This window comes from Octodon degus, unplaced genomic scaffold (assembly GCF_000260255.1).
Source record: "Octodon degus isolate 3935 unplaced genomic scaffold, OctDeg1.0 scaffold00025, whole genome shotgun sequence".
In the NCBI taxonomy this organism is placed as follows: Eukaryota; Metazoa; Chordata; class Mammalia; order Rodentia; family Octodontidae; genus Octodon; species Octodon degus.
In genome coordinates, this window is record NW_004524601.1 from 19,638,578 (window position 1) to 19,654,794 (window position 16,217).

Sequence of the window (16,217 nt, forward strand, 5' to 3'; positions counted from 1 at the left end):
AAAATTATTTAAAGTAATAATATGTATGTTAAAAGGTAAGTTTTATTAAACGATTAAAATTATGACTTTTGTACAAATATAAATTGAACAGATGAAAAGATTTTAACTTAATGGGGGAACCTGTCTACATTTCAACCATCTCAAATGACAATTTACTGTCAGATTCTGAAGTAAATAAAAGATAGAAGACTGGCAAAGGGGGTTGTGGACATGGCTCAGTGACAAAGTACTTGCCTAGTATGCTGTGGCCCTGGGTTAGATCCCCAGCATGGGGGTTGGGAGTTAGGAGTTAGGTTATTTCACTGTTGACAGAGAAATAATCAGCTGGGTTCCACCCGACAATGTGCATTTGTAGAGATAGAATTATTTAATTATTTTTGGTTCCTACAAGTTAGTTTCTATCTCCCCAAGGGTAAAATAGCCTAGTCTAAGACAAAGGTGATCGCTAGATTTGTGAATTTGCTGGGACACACTGCAAGCTTCAAAATCTTTCACACTTTTTCCTTACTTGCAGATATTTCCTCGCGGAAGTATAGTAAAAAAAAAAAAAAAAAAAGCTCTTTCCTGATTGGCACTCAGGAACTGACTTAATTGCCTTTCCTCAGGAGATCAGAATAGAGGTAGCAGAAATTTGGGTGAGAGGAGAGTTATTAAAGGCCAGACTAGGAAACCAAAGAGGAGAGAGGCAAGGTGTCCTCTCTCATCTGCTGTGTGCAGTCTTCACAGCTTGGGCCCCAGAGCTCGCAGATGGTTCCAGTCCCGTGTCTGTCACTCAACAGTCTGTCAACTGCTGGACAAATACTGTACTTTCGAATCTGAGGTTTATATCTCTGTGTGATGAGGGCAGTAGTAAAGCCTGGGAAATGTGTTTGAGGAGTAAACTGAGATGCCCAAGTGGCTTAGCATAGTCACTGGCTTGGCGATGTGCCAACTGAATGTTACTTGTCATTGTTAATATTTTTATTGTGTTCTAATTGTTTTTAATTGAAACTGATAGGTTTAAGTGAAACCAGCTCTGAAGTGTATAATAAAATCCAATTAATGTTAAAAATAGCATTGATGCTGACTTATAATCAACTGGTTATATATTTTTTTTCCAAAATTTTATTGATAAACAGATAGCAATGAGACAGTTTCAAATCAAATCGGAAGTACAGTTTCAACAAATAATACACTGCATATATTCTTCTTAGTGGTTAATTGCTGTACAAGATGCAGACTTGAGATCCTATTTACAAACACCATTAGAACAAATCTTTCTATTCATTAAGAGAATGCAACTATATATCTATCCTAACCACTTTGAATACACAGATACAAAATGGACATTCATTGGTATACTACTTGTTTTCTAAGTTCCGTTATTGAATATTATAGGTGTGTAAACTCAGCAAAATATTCTAAAAGAGTCCAGTAGCCCATAATAGCATTGGGTCTTCTGTTTAACTGGCAATGTCAGAAATTATTGACCTGAGTCCCGCACAGTTCAACATAACAACATGGCTTTACTTCCTTTATTTCGTCTTCATTGGTTATATATTTTTTAACATTTTTTTTACATTTATTTATTTGTGTGTGTGTGTGTGTGTGTGTGTGTGTGCGTGTGTGCACGTGCATGTGTGTGGCCAGCTCAGCCCACCAGGGGGCGGGGCTGGCTGGCATGTGGTGCTGGGGGATCGAACCTCGGTCCCTGTGCTTTGCCAAACTTGTTCCAAGTAGGTGCTTTAGACCACTGAGCCATCTCACCAGCCCTCAACTGGTTATATTTAAATCATACTAGTTATTAAATTTTAAACATAAATACTATAAAACATCACTCCTAAAAGTTCGTTCATGACTACTTCTCTACTTGCTATTTATCCTTATTTTCCTAGCTATCTCCAGAGAGGTACTTACTTACTTTTTCTCATTTAGTATATAATTTTTACAACATTTATAAATATAAGTATATAATATATTTCCTCTTTAGCCTGGTTTCTTTCACCTAGCATAATTATTTTGAGATTTATCAATGCTGTAGTACGCATGAACAGTTTGACCCTTTTTATTGCATAACAGCATCCCATTGTTTATAGTCTACATATACTGAAAATGAAAAACAAAAAACAAATCAAAACAAAATCTACCTTTCAAAATGAAAATCATGAAAAAGTAATGACAAAAACATCAGCCAGCTGAGAAAATAGAAAACTTACTAGAAAGTAATTGTGGCAGTGAAAAATCATAAAATGTGCTATCATAGTAATTAATATTTTCAAAGCTGTTGACTCTTGCTTAAAAAGTTATCCATTTAGCTGTTGGTAGACACTGGGGTTGTTACACCAGTTTGGCTGTTACAAACAGAGTAGACTTAAACATTCATGTACAAGTATCTATATAGAGGAATGCATTACTTTCACTTGTGGGAATATCTACATGCGAAATGTCTGGATAATAAAGAAGTTATACTGTTTAAAAAAAACTGCCAAGTTAATTTTCAATGTTGGTTGTATAATTTTCCATTTCTACCAGCATTATGTGAGAGCTCCTAGTGCTCATTGGTCTTTAATTGTTAGCTGTTCTAACAGTTGCATGGCAGTACGTCACTGTAGTACCCTACGGTGGTTTGAATTTGTTTCCCTAATGGTACTGAGCATCTTGTTATCTGTGTAGTGCATATACCTCCGCATTAATATAAAGTGCTTTGCTAAAAGTGTTGTGGGACTTTAGGCAGTTGGGGGATAAATTCATGTGTAACTTAATCCATCCAGTCTGAGCCTGTAGCGCACCAGAGACAATGTAAACGTCATGGATAGAATCCAAAACACGTAAACATCTTCATGGCCCATTGACAGAGAGAAATGTGAATGAGTGAGTAGGCTGAAGCACAAGGCCTGCTGTGATGGGTCTGGAAACAGCACTGGGGGTGTGTGATTCTGGCTGGCAGAGGAGAGTAAAAATTCTCCACAGAATACAAGGGTGAAGAAGAAGGGAGAGTGCACAGCTTTTTGTTGACTCTTTCCTTGCTGTTGACCTGCTCTTGGGGGCACAGAAGAAGATATAGGCTGCAGAAGTCTTGTGTCTAGGGCTGAGTTAGACTGCCTTCAGGATCAAGGTCCAGCTCTTTGATAAACCCTCGGGTCACAGTAGTGTAGGAATCACAAAGCACAATATGAACTCAACTCTGGAACTCAAGTCTAAGGGAGTAAGTAAAAACGGGAAGAGGTAAAAGAGGGAAATGGAAGAAACAACAAATCAAAACAAAACCTACCTTTCAAAATGAAGCTTGTGAAAAAAAATTATGACAAAAAGCCAACAGGGAAACTGGGGAAAAAAATTACATGAGAATAATTATGACAGTGAAGACTCATAAGAAAAGTTTTTTCTTTCTTGCTTTCTTTCTTTTGGAAGTACTATGAAATTGAATCCAGAGCACTTTTACACTGAGCTACATCCCACACTCTTAGGATTTCACTAAATCAATGACTCCCAGGCTGGGCTTGAACTTGCAAACCTCCTGATCTACCCTCTCACAGTGCTGGCTTTACAGGCATGAACTAGTATGCCCATTGAAGGTTCTTGAAACTTGGCAAATGATAAGAATGGTAGTGGGAAGACCTCCCGTGGCCAATGATAGCGTACTGACATGCATCACTTCTGTCTGTCAATCTTCTCTTTCTTGTAGGTGCTAACTCTCCCACAACCACTTGCCCTGCATGGTCTCAAGACATAAATCCTCAGCTTCTGCTTTAGCACTACAGGGAGGTCATACTTCAGGTTTTGTTTCTTTCAAGAATTTTAAACTTCACTCTCTGCAGCCATGGAGGGTGGGTGGTGTGCTGGTGTTCTGCAGTTAGCGTGTCCCGGGGCAAGGAGAGGCCGCGCGTGTCCGAGGAGGGAGTTTGCCTGCTGGAGACGACTCCTTTAAGGAGGTGCTGGAGTCCGGCCCGAGTTGGCAGGAAGGACGGTGACTGAGCGTGCTTGCTGTGATCCCCAGCTGGCAGAACCAGCCATGAGCTGCACCCCAGTCAAGATGCATGAAGGAAGGGGTCTGACTCCAGCCCTGCGGCCTTGCAGGCAGGCACAGGTGCAGTTCCTGGACTGTAGACCCCGTGCAAGTGGCCCCTGCAGCGTGTCACTGGGTAGAGGACCCCAAGGACACTGGATATCTGGATGGGCCTTGGCCAGTGCTCTGCTGTGCAGCTCCCTGCAGGGCAGGCTGGGGATGCAGGGACAGGGCTGCTGAAGTCTCCATTCTCTTGGCTGAGTCTTTGCTGACTGACAGGAAAATACAGCAGGGGCTCGGGGAGCAGCTTGAGGTGCACAGTACACTCAACGCAGGACTGAGCCAGCCCGAGAACGTGAGCGCTCCTCGAGCCTGCTGTTGCGGCTTCACTGACTGCTGAGTGGAGAGACTGAGCTTAGTAACCTCGAGGGCACCAACCACTTGGGGTAGTTCCTCTCAAGAAACAGAGAGCCAGCTGAGCCAGCTTTTTGTCTCTTCCTCCTCCCGGGGTACAGCGAGAGCTCCGTAGAGCTCTACACAGGAAAACCCAACCTTTGAGTAGAAGGCCAAGTTTTCCTCAGCACTGACAACGGGCAAGTTGTGGTTGGAACCTAAGAATTTAAACTGGAATGGTTGGGGGTTTTACACAAGCAAAAAAGCAAAGTGAACTAAAAAAAAAAAAAAAAAAAAAAAAAAAAAAGAATTTTAAACCTCAGATGACTTTATTATAAAAATACTATACAGTCTTGCATCACACATATATGAAACATGTATGCATTTCACTTTTTAAAGCTTTGGGGCAGAAAGAAGAGGCACAAAACTCAGTCCCTGGCTCTGATCTACCCTTTCTTAGGCTGTTTAAGATTTCCATTTCTCAAAACAGCTGCAGACAACCATTTGCCCCCACCTCCACTCCCTGGCAACCGCTGCTCTGTTCTGTTTCTATGAGTTCATTTTCTTTGGGTTCCACATAAGTGACATCATGCAGTGCTTATTTCTAGGTCTGGCTTATATCACTTAGTATAATGTCCAAATGGCAAAATTTTCTTCTTTTTTAAGGTTGCATTATACAGTACTTGAAATCAAGTGAGAATAGAACCCCTTCTTGCCATGCATACCCCAAAAGGTAAATACATGCAATGGCAGATTATATTACTCACTTTGGTGGCAATCGTTTTATAGTGTATATGCATATTAAATATAAAAGAGGGGAGGGGAATGAGGAAAAAAGAACTAAGATATATAGTATACAGCTACAAATTCCCTACAATGGATGTGATCATATCTAAATTTATACCAATACATTTAATTATAAATGAAAAGCCATATAGCATAGTACACTTTAAAATATTCAATTTCTGCTTGTCAATTATGCTTCAATAAAGTTGGAGGAAAAAATAGCAGATAAAAAGCAGTAATTAGTATCATGAGAAAAATTTCTAGAGATGGATTTATGAACAGCCTTGAAGAATGACAGGTTAGAGACTAAAAGTAAGGAGGGAAAAAAATAGAAACAGGAGACATGTCAAAACATGCATCAGTGAGTTGATAATGTAGGATTGTGTATATAGATATATGCTTCAATAGACTCTGAGGACATCAATGTAACTTGAGTAGGCAGTGATAATTGTGTAAGTCTTTCAGGGTTTTATTTGAGCACATCATAATTGTGTGGGTCATTGAAACATTTTAAAAAATAGTGTCTTGTTGTCTCTAATAAGGTAAGTAAGTGGTAAATATACCTATACATTTGGGAAAAGCTCACTATCAAAACAAAACTTTTTTGTTTAGTAGAAAAAACACTGATGTGTAAAACTTATTCCTTAAGGACCTGAGATTTTTTACCCCTTTATCTACATTCTAATGGTTTAGAGATCTATCAATATTATTTTTTTACTTTGTCGTGTTCATGTTTGCATAAAAAACACTTTAGAGTCTCATGCTGATAAAAATATGATATTTTTCCTTCTTTCTCTGATACATAATGTCTTAAATTTTATTTTTATCTCTTTGTATGTACCCAGAGTAGCTTTATCTTCCAGCTGGGCCTATTTGTCCTGCAGGGTTGTTGTTATTCCATGTACTGACTGTGGAATCACAAAAAGATCAGAACTTAATTATTTTTGCTGCTTGAAAAATTGTGAATAAATCTTTTCCCAAATATCCTCTTTTAGACATTTATTGACTTATATTAAGAAATATACAGTGTCAGGACTTATTTATCATATTAGTAAATGAAAAATATAAAATAAAGCCCAGGGTTCTCAACTTTGTTACACACCTAGGGCAACCAGCTTAATTATCATTTGGTGTTGCCTTTCTTTTAAAATAAGAATGAAACTCCTGCACAAAACTGATTATTTCTAGCCACTTTTTTCATTTTCTTTTTCTTTTTGTGTGTATTTGGTACGAGATCTGCAAGGTCTACAGGGTATCACTACATACATTGCAGATCGGACTCATAGTGATCCTCCTGTTTTCAGCCTCCCAAGCACAGAGATTACAGGTGCGTACCACTATGCCCAGTGTCATTCACCGTCTCAGCATGCCCCAGGGGTGGGGCCAGCACTGCCTGCCAGGGATCAAACCTCGGACCCTGCATCTGCCTACACAGGTGCTTTAATCCGCTGAGCTATCTGGCCTCCCTTTTACCTTTACCCAGTTCTGACTACTAAAACTCTATGCTACTTTGTAGAAACAAACATACATTTCAGTCACTTATATCACTGAATGAAAAACAGTTTTTCTTTTTCTACAGATGAGTCCTTTTTTTCATCTTTCTTCGTTTGTCTATAAAATAAATTTCTCTAATTTCTTTTTTTCTCTGCTTTCATTTTATTAAAGGAGAAGAAGTTTATTTGACTCATACTTGAGAGGCTGGGTCTGTTGTTGGCTGGCTCCAAAGCAGAACATCTTGGCAGAAGGGTCTGGTGGAGCCAAATTCATTCTTATTTCAAAGTCATCAAGAAGGAGAATGGGGGAGCAGCATCAGGGAGAATGAGGCAAGGGACTAGACACTGAGCCCAATGTCACACCTCTGTGACCCATCCCCACATACATAGTACTGTTCCTTATTAACTTTTTGCATAGCCGTCTTTAAGAAAAAGAAAGGGAAAAATAAGGGACATTGAGTTTTTATCCTTTTTCTGTTTAGTTCACTCCCCCTTTCTTCCTTTTCTCCCAGTTCAGTCCAAAGACATATAGTGAAGCTGTTCAAGGTAGAATTGTATGTGTTGGGAAGGGGAGAGATGACCTTGCACAGGTGTGAGAGCTCAGGGAGGTGGCAACTCAGCCTGAGGGAGGTGGGAACTGCACCATTAGAGAAGCCAATGGTGTCCAGCGTTGTTGCCAGGTGCTGCACCATCTCTTGGTTTTGGGTCAATAGTGACATGGCTATTCTGGTTCCATGTTTGAATTTAAACAAGTGAATGGAGCTTGACTGTCAATCACATTCCTGAATCAAGATTTGTGGTCAGAAACATGATGTTTGGTTGAGGTTGGGTCATGAGCCAACCCTTTCCTGAGTGTGGATGTAAGTTAATTTTTCTCTTTTTTTTTATTAGTGCCTGCTAGTATTACACAATAGTGAGGTTCATTTTGGTAAAAGTGTGCATTCATGTAACATAGCTTGATGTTTTTCTATCCCATTTCCCTCCACTGCCTTTCCTTACCTTCCATCTGAGCCTCTTTGTCAGAAATGCTGAATTAATTTCACCCAAGCATGGGAGAGAAGATAAAGATAATTAGAAAGTCTGGATAGTGGTATTGGGAAAAGAAATAGATCCTGATTAAGCTAAAACAATAGATCTCTAGTCCACAATCATCGTCAGTATTTTTATAGTGTTCATCACTATTCCTTTCCGCATGCTCCAGGTTACCGTTACCTCCTTTTCCCACTGTCAGCTAGAGCACGGTAGTTTCAATACACGTGAAGATATTATTAGGACCAATATTTTCTTGTACTGCAGAGTATACCGTAATATTTTTATTTTGCTTAATATACAATTATTGTTCAGACCCTTATGTTCTCCCATGTCTTCTTAGGGTTGTTTGTGTGATCAATGGACTTCATCAGACATTATGGCAAATCACTGCTGAGATTCAGTTAGGCTATTTCTGCCTTGACTTCTCTGTCTCTCCATCTCTTGTTATACGTGCTGTCTGAAGTCCGCTACTGCATTATGAGACTATTAGGTTGCCTACAGAGAAACCTGCATGGGGAAGAATTAAGGTTTCCAGACAGCAACCAGTGAGGTCCTGAGACCTGCCAAATCCCTTGTGAGTTGGCTTGAAGTGGATTCTTTTGCATCTCCATCTTCAGATGACTGCACCCTGGCTGGCAGCTTGGCAGAAACTCCAGGGAATGTTGTGGGCTAAGCTCAGTGAGTCACCTACTTAGGCTACTCTAGGATTCCTGACTCGCTGAAGTTAAGAGTTGATAACTATTCTTTAAAGCTGCTAAATTTTAAAGATAATTCACTACACAGCAATAGAAAGTAAGTATTCCCTATATTGTTACAGAGATTGAATTTTTAATAAAGACTTTCTACACAGAAAACCCCTGGCCCAGGTGACTTCTCTGATGTATTCTATCTGGCATCTAATTAAAAAATAATAGCCTTACACAGTCTATTTCAGGAGATGAGAAAAGGGAAGTCTCAGTTTGGTTTCTGAGCTCAGCATAATGCTATTACCAAAGTTAGATAAAATTATTATAAGAAAATATTATATTGGCTGGGGAGATGGCTCAGTGGAATAAGCGCTTCCCTGGCAAGCACAAGGGCCTGAGTTCAAGCCCCAGTTCCACCACAAAAAAAAAAAGAAAATATTATACTAATAGGTTTCATACAACAAGGGCAAAATATCTTAAGAATATATTAACACATAAAAGTAATAATGTATTAAAACCATGAAATATTTGTCCACATTGGATCTACTAACAAGAAGATTATTTTATCCTTTAAAAATCAATATAATTCAGATTAAGCATAACAGATTAAAGTAGAAAAAAATCCACAATCATTACAAGAAATTCAGAAACAGCATTAGATAAAATGTAAGCACCTATTTGCAATATAAATTCATAGAAAAGTAAAAATAAATGCTACTGAAATACACTTATGAAAAGCCTCTTGCTTAAAGCTGAAATGTTAAACTCTTCCCCACCACCATTTCTGTTCAACATTGTGATAGATGGATACTCTAAGGGCCAGCCAGGTAGCTCAGCAGACTAAAGTGCCTTCTTAGGCAGGCTCAGGGACTGGGGTTTAATCCCGGACGCACCATGCTGGCCCAGCCCCCAAGGTGCACTGACATGGAGACTGAGACTGGGTGTGGTGGTGCTGGCCTGTAATCCCAGTGGTTGGGAGGCTGAAAACAGGAGGATCACTGTAAGTCCGATCTACGTAGTGAGACCCTGAAGAACCTGTATTAAATTAAAAAACAAAAACAAACAAACAAAAAAATGACATAGGTACTAGTCAATACAATGACAGAAAAAAAAAAAAGGTCTAATCATGGAAGGAAAATAGTATAAAACTTTTTCAGGTCACATGATTATGGAAAGAAAATCTTAAAAATTTCCCAAAATTTATTAAAAATAAGTGAATTGAACATGTTCAGAATCCAGTCAATGTAAAAGAAACCAATATTATCTCTCTACAATAGCAACAAACAATTGAAAAAAGAAACTAAAAGATATCACTTATAGTAACATCTAAAGCATATAATTTCTAGAAATAAAATTAAAAGATATGCAGAATACGTACCTTGAAAACAACAAATCTTTGCTCAGAGCAGCTTGAAAAGATGTATGTGTTCTTGATCTGGAGACAGTATATTTAACATTAAATTCTTCACAAACTGATCTGTATATTCAATGGAATGTTATTATAAACAGCTTCAAGTGTATTGGTGTTATTTCTGAAACCTATATGGAAAATTCAAAGAAACTTAAAGAACGTATAAAAGCCAAAAATCTGAAAATAGAGAAGGCTTACACTTCTTAATTGCAAGAGTGTATAAAGGAAGAATGATAAAATCAGTATGGCATTAGTCAAAATATAGACAAATCTATTAATGGCTCTAAAACAAGGCCACTAAATGCATTCATTATATATAGACAAGTGATTTGGTACCAAAACATGAAAGAAATTCTACATTGAATGAAAGTCTTCAACCAATGTTGTAGGAACACTTAGATAACTACATGGAGAAAAAAAGTAAACCTAGATACCCCACCAATATCATATCATGCACAAAAAATACAAGACCACATAGCCCTAAACATAAAAGCCAAACCTGTAAAACTTTAGAAGAATTCACTGCCAAAAGCTTTGCAAACTTAAAGTGAAATTTTCTGAACAATAACACAGACATCACTGATCATAAGATATGGTTAATTAAAGTTGATTTGAAAATAACTTATGTCTTTCCAAAGGCAGGATGGTTTCCATTTATGCAAAGGGTATTTATTCACATACTAGTAGAGAACATTTGCACATAGCTATCTGAAAGAAACATGTATCTACGCCAGATAAAAAATCTTTTAGCACAATAGAAAAGATACCACAATATAAAAATTGGCATAGCCTAATTAGAGACTTTTTTTTTTTCAGAACCAGGAATTGAACTCAGGCCACTGTGCTTGCCAGGCAAGCACTTATTCTACTGAGCTATCTCCCCGGCCCCCACACATACCCTAATTAACATAAACACTAAAAATACTCAGCACCAACAAGCATCAGGAAAACAAATTAAAGATACAATGAAATACCCCAAAGACTGATTAGAAGAGTTAAAGTATTTTTTAAAAGATTACATCATCAAATGCTGTAGAGGGTGTGCAACTTGCGCAACACTTACGATGCTAGTGAGAATAAAAATGATAATGCTGGGGCTGCTGAGAGAGTTGTCCACCACGTGGAAATCTATCTCCAGGCCCTCCAGAGCCCACCGAGGAGCCCCTCTTCAAGAAAGGCCATTGAATATGGCAATTTGGAAGAAATGGAACAGGAAGTACAGCCTAAGAAAAGAACAAGATGAAGAAATGCGGACCAAGGTCCTGTGAGGGAAGATGTAGAAAAAGCTAAGAAGAGGTGAGGCCACCCTCCAGCTGAGAAGCTGTCACCAAATCCCCCCAAACTGACAAAACAGATGAACGTTGTCATTGATACTGTGATCAACTACAAAGACAATTCAGGGCGGCAGCTCAGTGAGGTCTTCTTTCGGTTACCTTCCAGGAAAGAGTTCCCAGGATACTATGAATTAACTAGGAACCAGTGGATTTCAAAAAGGGAAAGGAAAGAATTCGTAATCATAAGTACCAGAGCCGGGGTGACCTGGAGAGGGATGTCATGCTTCTCTGTCACAGTGCTCAGATGTTCAACTTGGAGGGATCCCAGACCTGCGAAGATCATCGTCATATAGTCAATGTTTAAGAGTGCGCAGCAGAAAATTGCCAAACAGGAAGAAAGTGAGGAGGAAAGCAGTGAGGAAGAGGAAGAGGAAGAGGAAGAAGAGTCTGATTCTGAGGCAAAATCTGTTAAGGTGATAATCAAGCTCAATAAGAGAGATGAGAAAGGCCGGGACACAGGAAAAGGCATGAAAAGGCCAAACTGAGGAAAAGCAAAGGCAGTGGTGAGTGACTTTGACAGCGACGAAGAGCAGGATGAAACCACCAGTCAGAAGCAAGTGGACTGATGATGTGTGACCCCTGTGGAACTGAAGAATTTTTCTCCCCTCTCCCATTTCTAGGCTTCATGTGTCCTGTGGGCACTGAGTTCTTTCTGTGTCCTCCTCCTCATCTTATAAACTAGCTTTAGAACAGTGCCACACAAACATGATATCATGGTATAAAAACACAAAGTTTGCAATGTATTGTGACCTAATGGGCCTCAAAGATCAAAAGATTAGAACAAACAAAAGCTTTTGATGGAAAATGTGGGTGGATAGTATATTTCTATGGGTGGGTCTAATTTGGTATATGTTTGTGCATGGTTTTATCACCTGTTTGCAAGAGATTTTTGTCTTTTGTAGCACTGGCAACCAGGAGAAGCCATTAAAAGCCACTGGTTATTTTATTTTTCATCAGGCAATTTTCAAGATTTTTATGTGTTCGGTATTTTTTTTTTTACACTGTGGTACATATAAACAACATTAATAGGTAACAAATGTACAGAGGTTAGATTTCACCTACATATACATTTTTCCACTTTATGCTCTATGATCTGAAAAATCCTTTTTAAATTGTATAAGATTTATGTCTATTGCAAGCATTGCTTAATTTTTTTTTGTTCTTGGTTTAAAAAAAAAATTCGTTGAAAACGCAGTTGAATATTGCGATCTATATAGTGTACTGATTGGCTTCTTTTGTCCACCTGATTTCCTGTGTCACCAATGTGTACTGTCTCCGTCTGCCTAAAGTGTACTTAATCTTTGCTTTCTTTGCACAGTGTCTTTGGTTTCAAGTCATAAGCCTGAGGCAAATAAAATTCTACTAATTTCAAAGAATGTGGTGTTGGTGCTTTCCTAATAAACATGATTTTGCTCCACTAAAAAAAAAAAAAGGTAATCCATTTTGGGAAACAGTGTGACAGTTTCTTTTCTTTTTTTCTTTTTCTTTTTCTTGCAGAACCAGGGATTGAACTCAGGCCCTTGTGCTTCTACTGAGCCATCTCCCCAGCCCCAGGGCAGTTTCTTATAAAGCAACACATACATGAACTCACTACACATCATATTCTTCCTTCTGTACATCTGAGTGTGGTGAAAATATATATGACTAGAGAGTCTAATAAAATGTTTACAACAACTCTATTCATAATAGTACAAAACTGAAAAGTGGCCAGGGGTCAGTGTCTATAAATTGAAAAGCCCATAAGCAGTATATTCTTCAAGGAAAACCAAAAAAAGTTAAAATAGTGGCATGCTCTGTGTGCGACGTGGGTGGTGCCTCAAGTGCATCCAAAGTGAAAAAGCCAGAATCTACCATGTATGCATTATATGATCCGAGTAAAATGAAATTGTGGGTCAGGAAAAACTATTCTGAGGTGACAGGAGCCAAAATAGTATTGTTTTCCATGTGGAAGGGGCTGACAGGAAAAAAGACACAGGAACTTCCTGAAGAGAGAAAGATGATATGCACTTCGATATGTGCTTGGAGATACATAGACTCACGCATTAAAAGTGAATGGAACCTCAAAATCAGTGCATTTCATTATGTCTTAATTACACATCAGTAAATCATAAAATATGGATACATTGTAATTGTGCATCATTAGAACCTTCTCTTCACCAGCTCAACAACCAGTTAATCAATGTCTGAATCATTCCCCAATGTTTATCCACTGTTTCCAATGATGTCGAAAATTACTTATGTTAAACCTATGATACATCTGTGGTAAGCCTCCATATATTGGCCTAGTAGTTCTAATGTAACTAATAAGATGCAGATGTCAGTGCTAAGTTTTTAATTCTTTTGGTGACTACTTTCTGCACTTACTCATTTTCTTTGTTTTTATATTTTGTGCTATATTTACTTATATTTGTATGAGGTTTATTTCCCTTAAGCAAATTATATAGGGCAGGGGAGATAGCTCAGTGGCTTACGCACCTGCCTGGGAAGCGCAGGGACCCTAGTTCAATCTCCAGTATCACATGTCCTGCTGGTCTGAACTGAAACTGGGCATGGTAGCACACACCTGTAACCCCAGCTTTGGGGAGGCTGAAATAGGAGGGCCACTATAAGTCCAAGCTGCGTAGTGATACCCTGTACCAAATGAATAAATAAATTAAAAAGATTTAAAAACATATCATATAGCTTCATCTCTCTCTCTCTCTCTTTTTTTTTTTTTGCGGGGGGTTTGCAACTTGGATTTTGTTACAAGGTAAGAAATATTGAGTGCATTAAAAAGGAAGATGAGGAGCCGGGGAGATGGCTCAGTGGAATAAGCGCTTCCCTGGCAAGTGCAAGGGCCTGAGTTCAATCCCTGGCTCTGCCAAAAAAAAAAAAAAAAAAAGGAAGATGATTAATAGGAATGAATACAATACTTTTTCTAAGTTGAATGGTAAGGAGTATGAAGAGGGATACTGTAATGGGGAGTTGGACAAGAGAGACAATAATAAGTATTAGAGCATCAAGAGCTTGTATGATCTGAACCAAAGAGCTATGGAGCCACCTTTTCCAAAGAAAAATGAAAGAAGACCTATGGGAAAGAGATCTTTGTTTACCTCATGTCCATTACAAATCTTTCCAGTTAGAGAAGGAATTAAAATATTATCCATGATATCTTCATCATCCGAATATCTTAAAAATATGATATTTTGTAGTGGGTCTTGCTGGACAAAAACTATATTATTAAAAGTATTTTAATAATTACGTATAGGTTTTGGTGTTACACTGGTTTCTAAGTTCATAAGTAGCCTTTCATTCTTATGCATCACTGTTTGTAACACTCAGATCAAGGGCATTTGTGTGCTGTTGACAATGCTGTTCAAAATAACACAAGGTTAGTATTTTAGAATGCTTCATGATGATGCTAATGTTAATGATAGGTAGTGCTGTTTATATTTGACTTCTTAAAGTGTGCTTAGTAGCACACACACATTTTCCATAGATTCACCTAACTAAATCTAACAACAGTAGTACCACGGATAAAGGGAAAGATCTTCAAAAATGCATAGACACATGGTCGGTGTTACTCAATAGCAATACCTGAGCCTGAAGCCCTAAGCGTTCCTCTTAAGTAACATGCCATATTCCAAAGATGCCAGTTTGCATTTAATTGAATACTCACATAGGTGTTTTCTTTCTTTTTAAAACATTCAACTCAGTAATGTGTTGCCACTTTTGCCATCCTTTCTACTTAAGGTTGTTTGTTTATATATGACAGCATCTTCAGAAGACACAGGCAGAAATCTTACTTCTACATTCTTTAGTGTTAAACCGAAGCTTTCACCAGCATGAAAGTATTAATACATTCTTTACTCAGAGAGATGAATTATCAGTGAAAATAAATGACAATATTCTCTGGCAGTGGAAACAACAAGACAGGACAAAAGTAATGACATCCTGTAGCATAATCTTGACAGAAAATAGCTAAGTCACCTTGAAGGAGATAAGTCATTAAAAACACCATCCTCACCTAATATGGACTGACAGAGAACGACAGGATCTTTCCGGAGGACGGCAGCCCACAGGACTGCATGCTTTCACGGGACCGAAGGCAGTGACACTGCCTGCCAGCCTCGTCTGAGGGGAAAACAACCAGATTCTCTCCCAGCATATATTTGTTCTAAGACATTGTTTCTGGGAAGAAATAGCCGATTTGGGAAAGACGACGACATCTTTCTTCCTGCACATCCTGTCATGTATGAGAGTAGGACTGGGTTGGGGGCGGAACCCACAAAGCTGTTCCTGAGATCTTAATTATTCATATTCACACGTCTTTGGCAAGGTAGAGATATTCTGCTATTGTGCAATGCAGTTATTTGAAACATAGATCACCTGAGAATTTGTCTATAGATTATGTGTCCAATCTTACATTACTATATTGGTTAATCTGAGCAACAGATTTGACAATAAAAATAGATAATATATCAACCATTGTTAATCAGCTAGCCTTGTTCTGAAAATCTGTAACAGATAGTTGTGTTACCCTGTTTCTGTCATTGTTTCTGAGTTTTGTTGTTGCTTTTGTGTTTAACTTTTCAAAATGAAATAATAAATTTAATAAAAGGTCTACTTTATCAATAAAAAGCTCTTGAAAAGTTTTATATAGGTTCAGCTTCTTATCTACCAAAGCTTATTCTCAGTATTGGTACAGAAAGCAAAATAGTGTTGGATTTAAATGTTAAAGAAAAAACAGTCCATATTCCAGGAAAAAAATCCTATAAGAAAGGTATATATATACATTCTTGGAGATGGAGAAAACTTTCGTAAGAATGACATGAAATCGTGGATTCACATTACAAAGGTTAATATGACTCCATAAAATTTTCAGAAATCTATTATGAATGTAAAGAGAAAGGATAAAATAGTGAAAACTATGCAGAACCAGAACTATATGGGTTACTGTCTTTAACCACAGTATGTGGTGCCAGGTATCGAACTGCTGTCCCAGCGCTTTTGCCTAATCAGGAGCTTTAGACAACTGAGCTATCTCACTGGTTCCCCCCCTTTTTTATTTAAACATTTTGGTGCTTTTCTTATAAACAATCAATAAATTTTATTTTA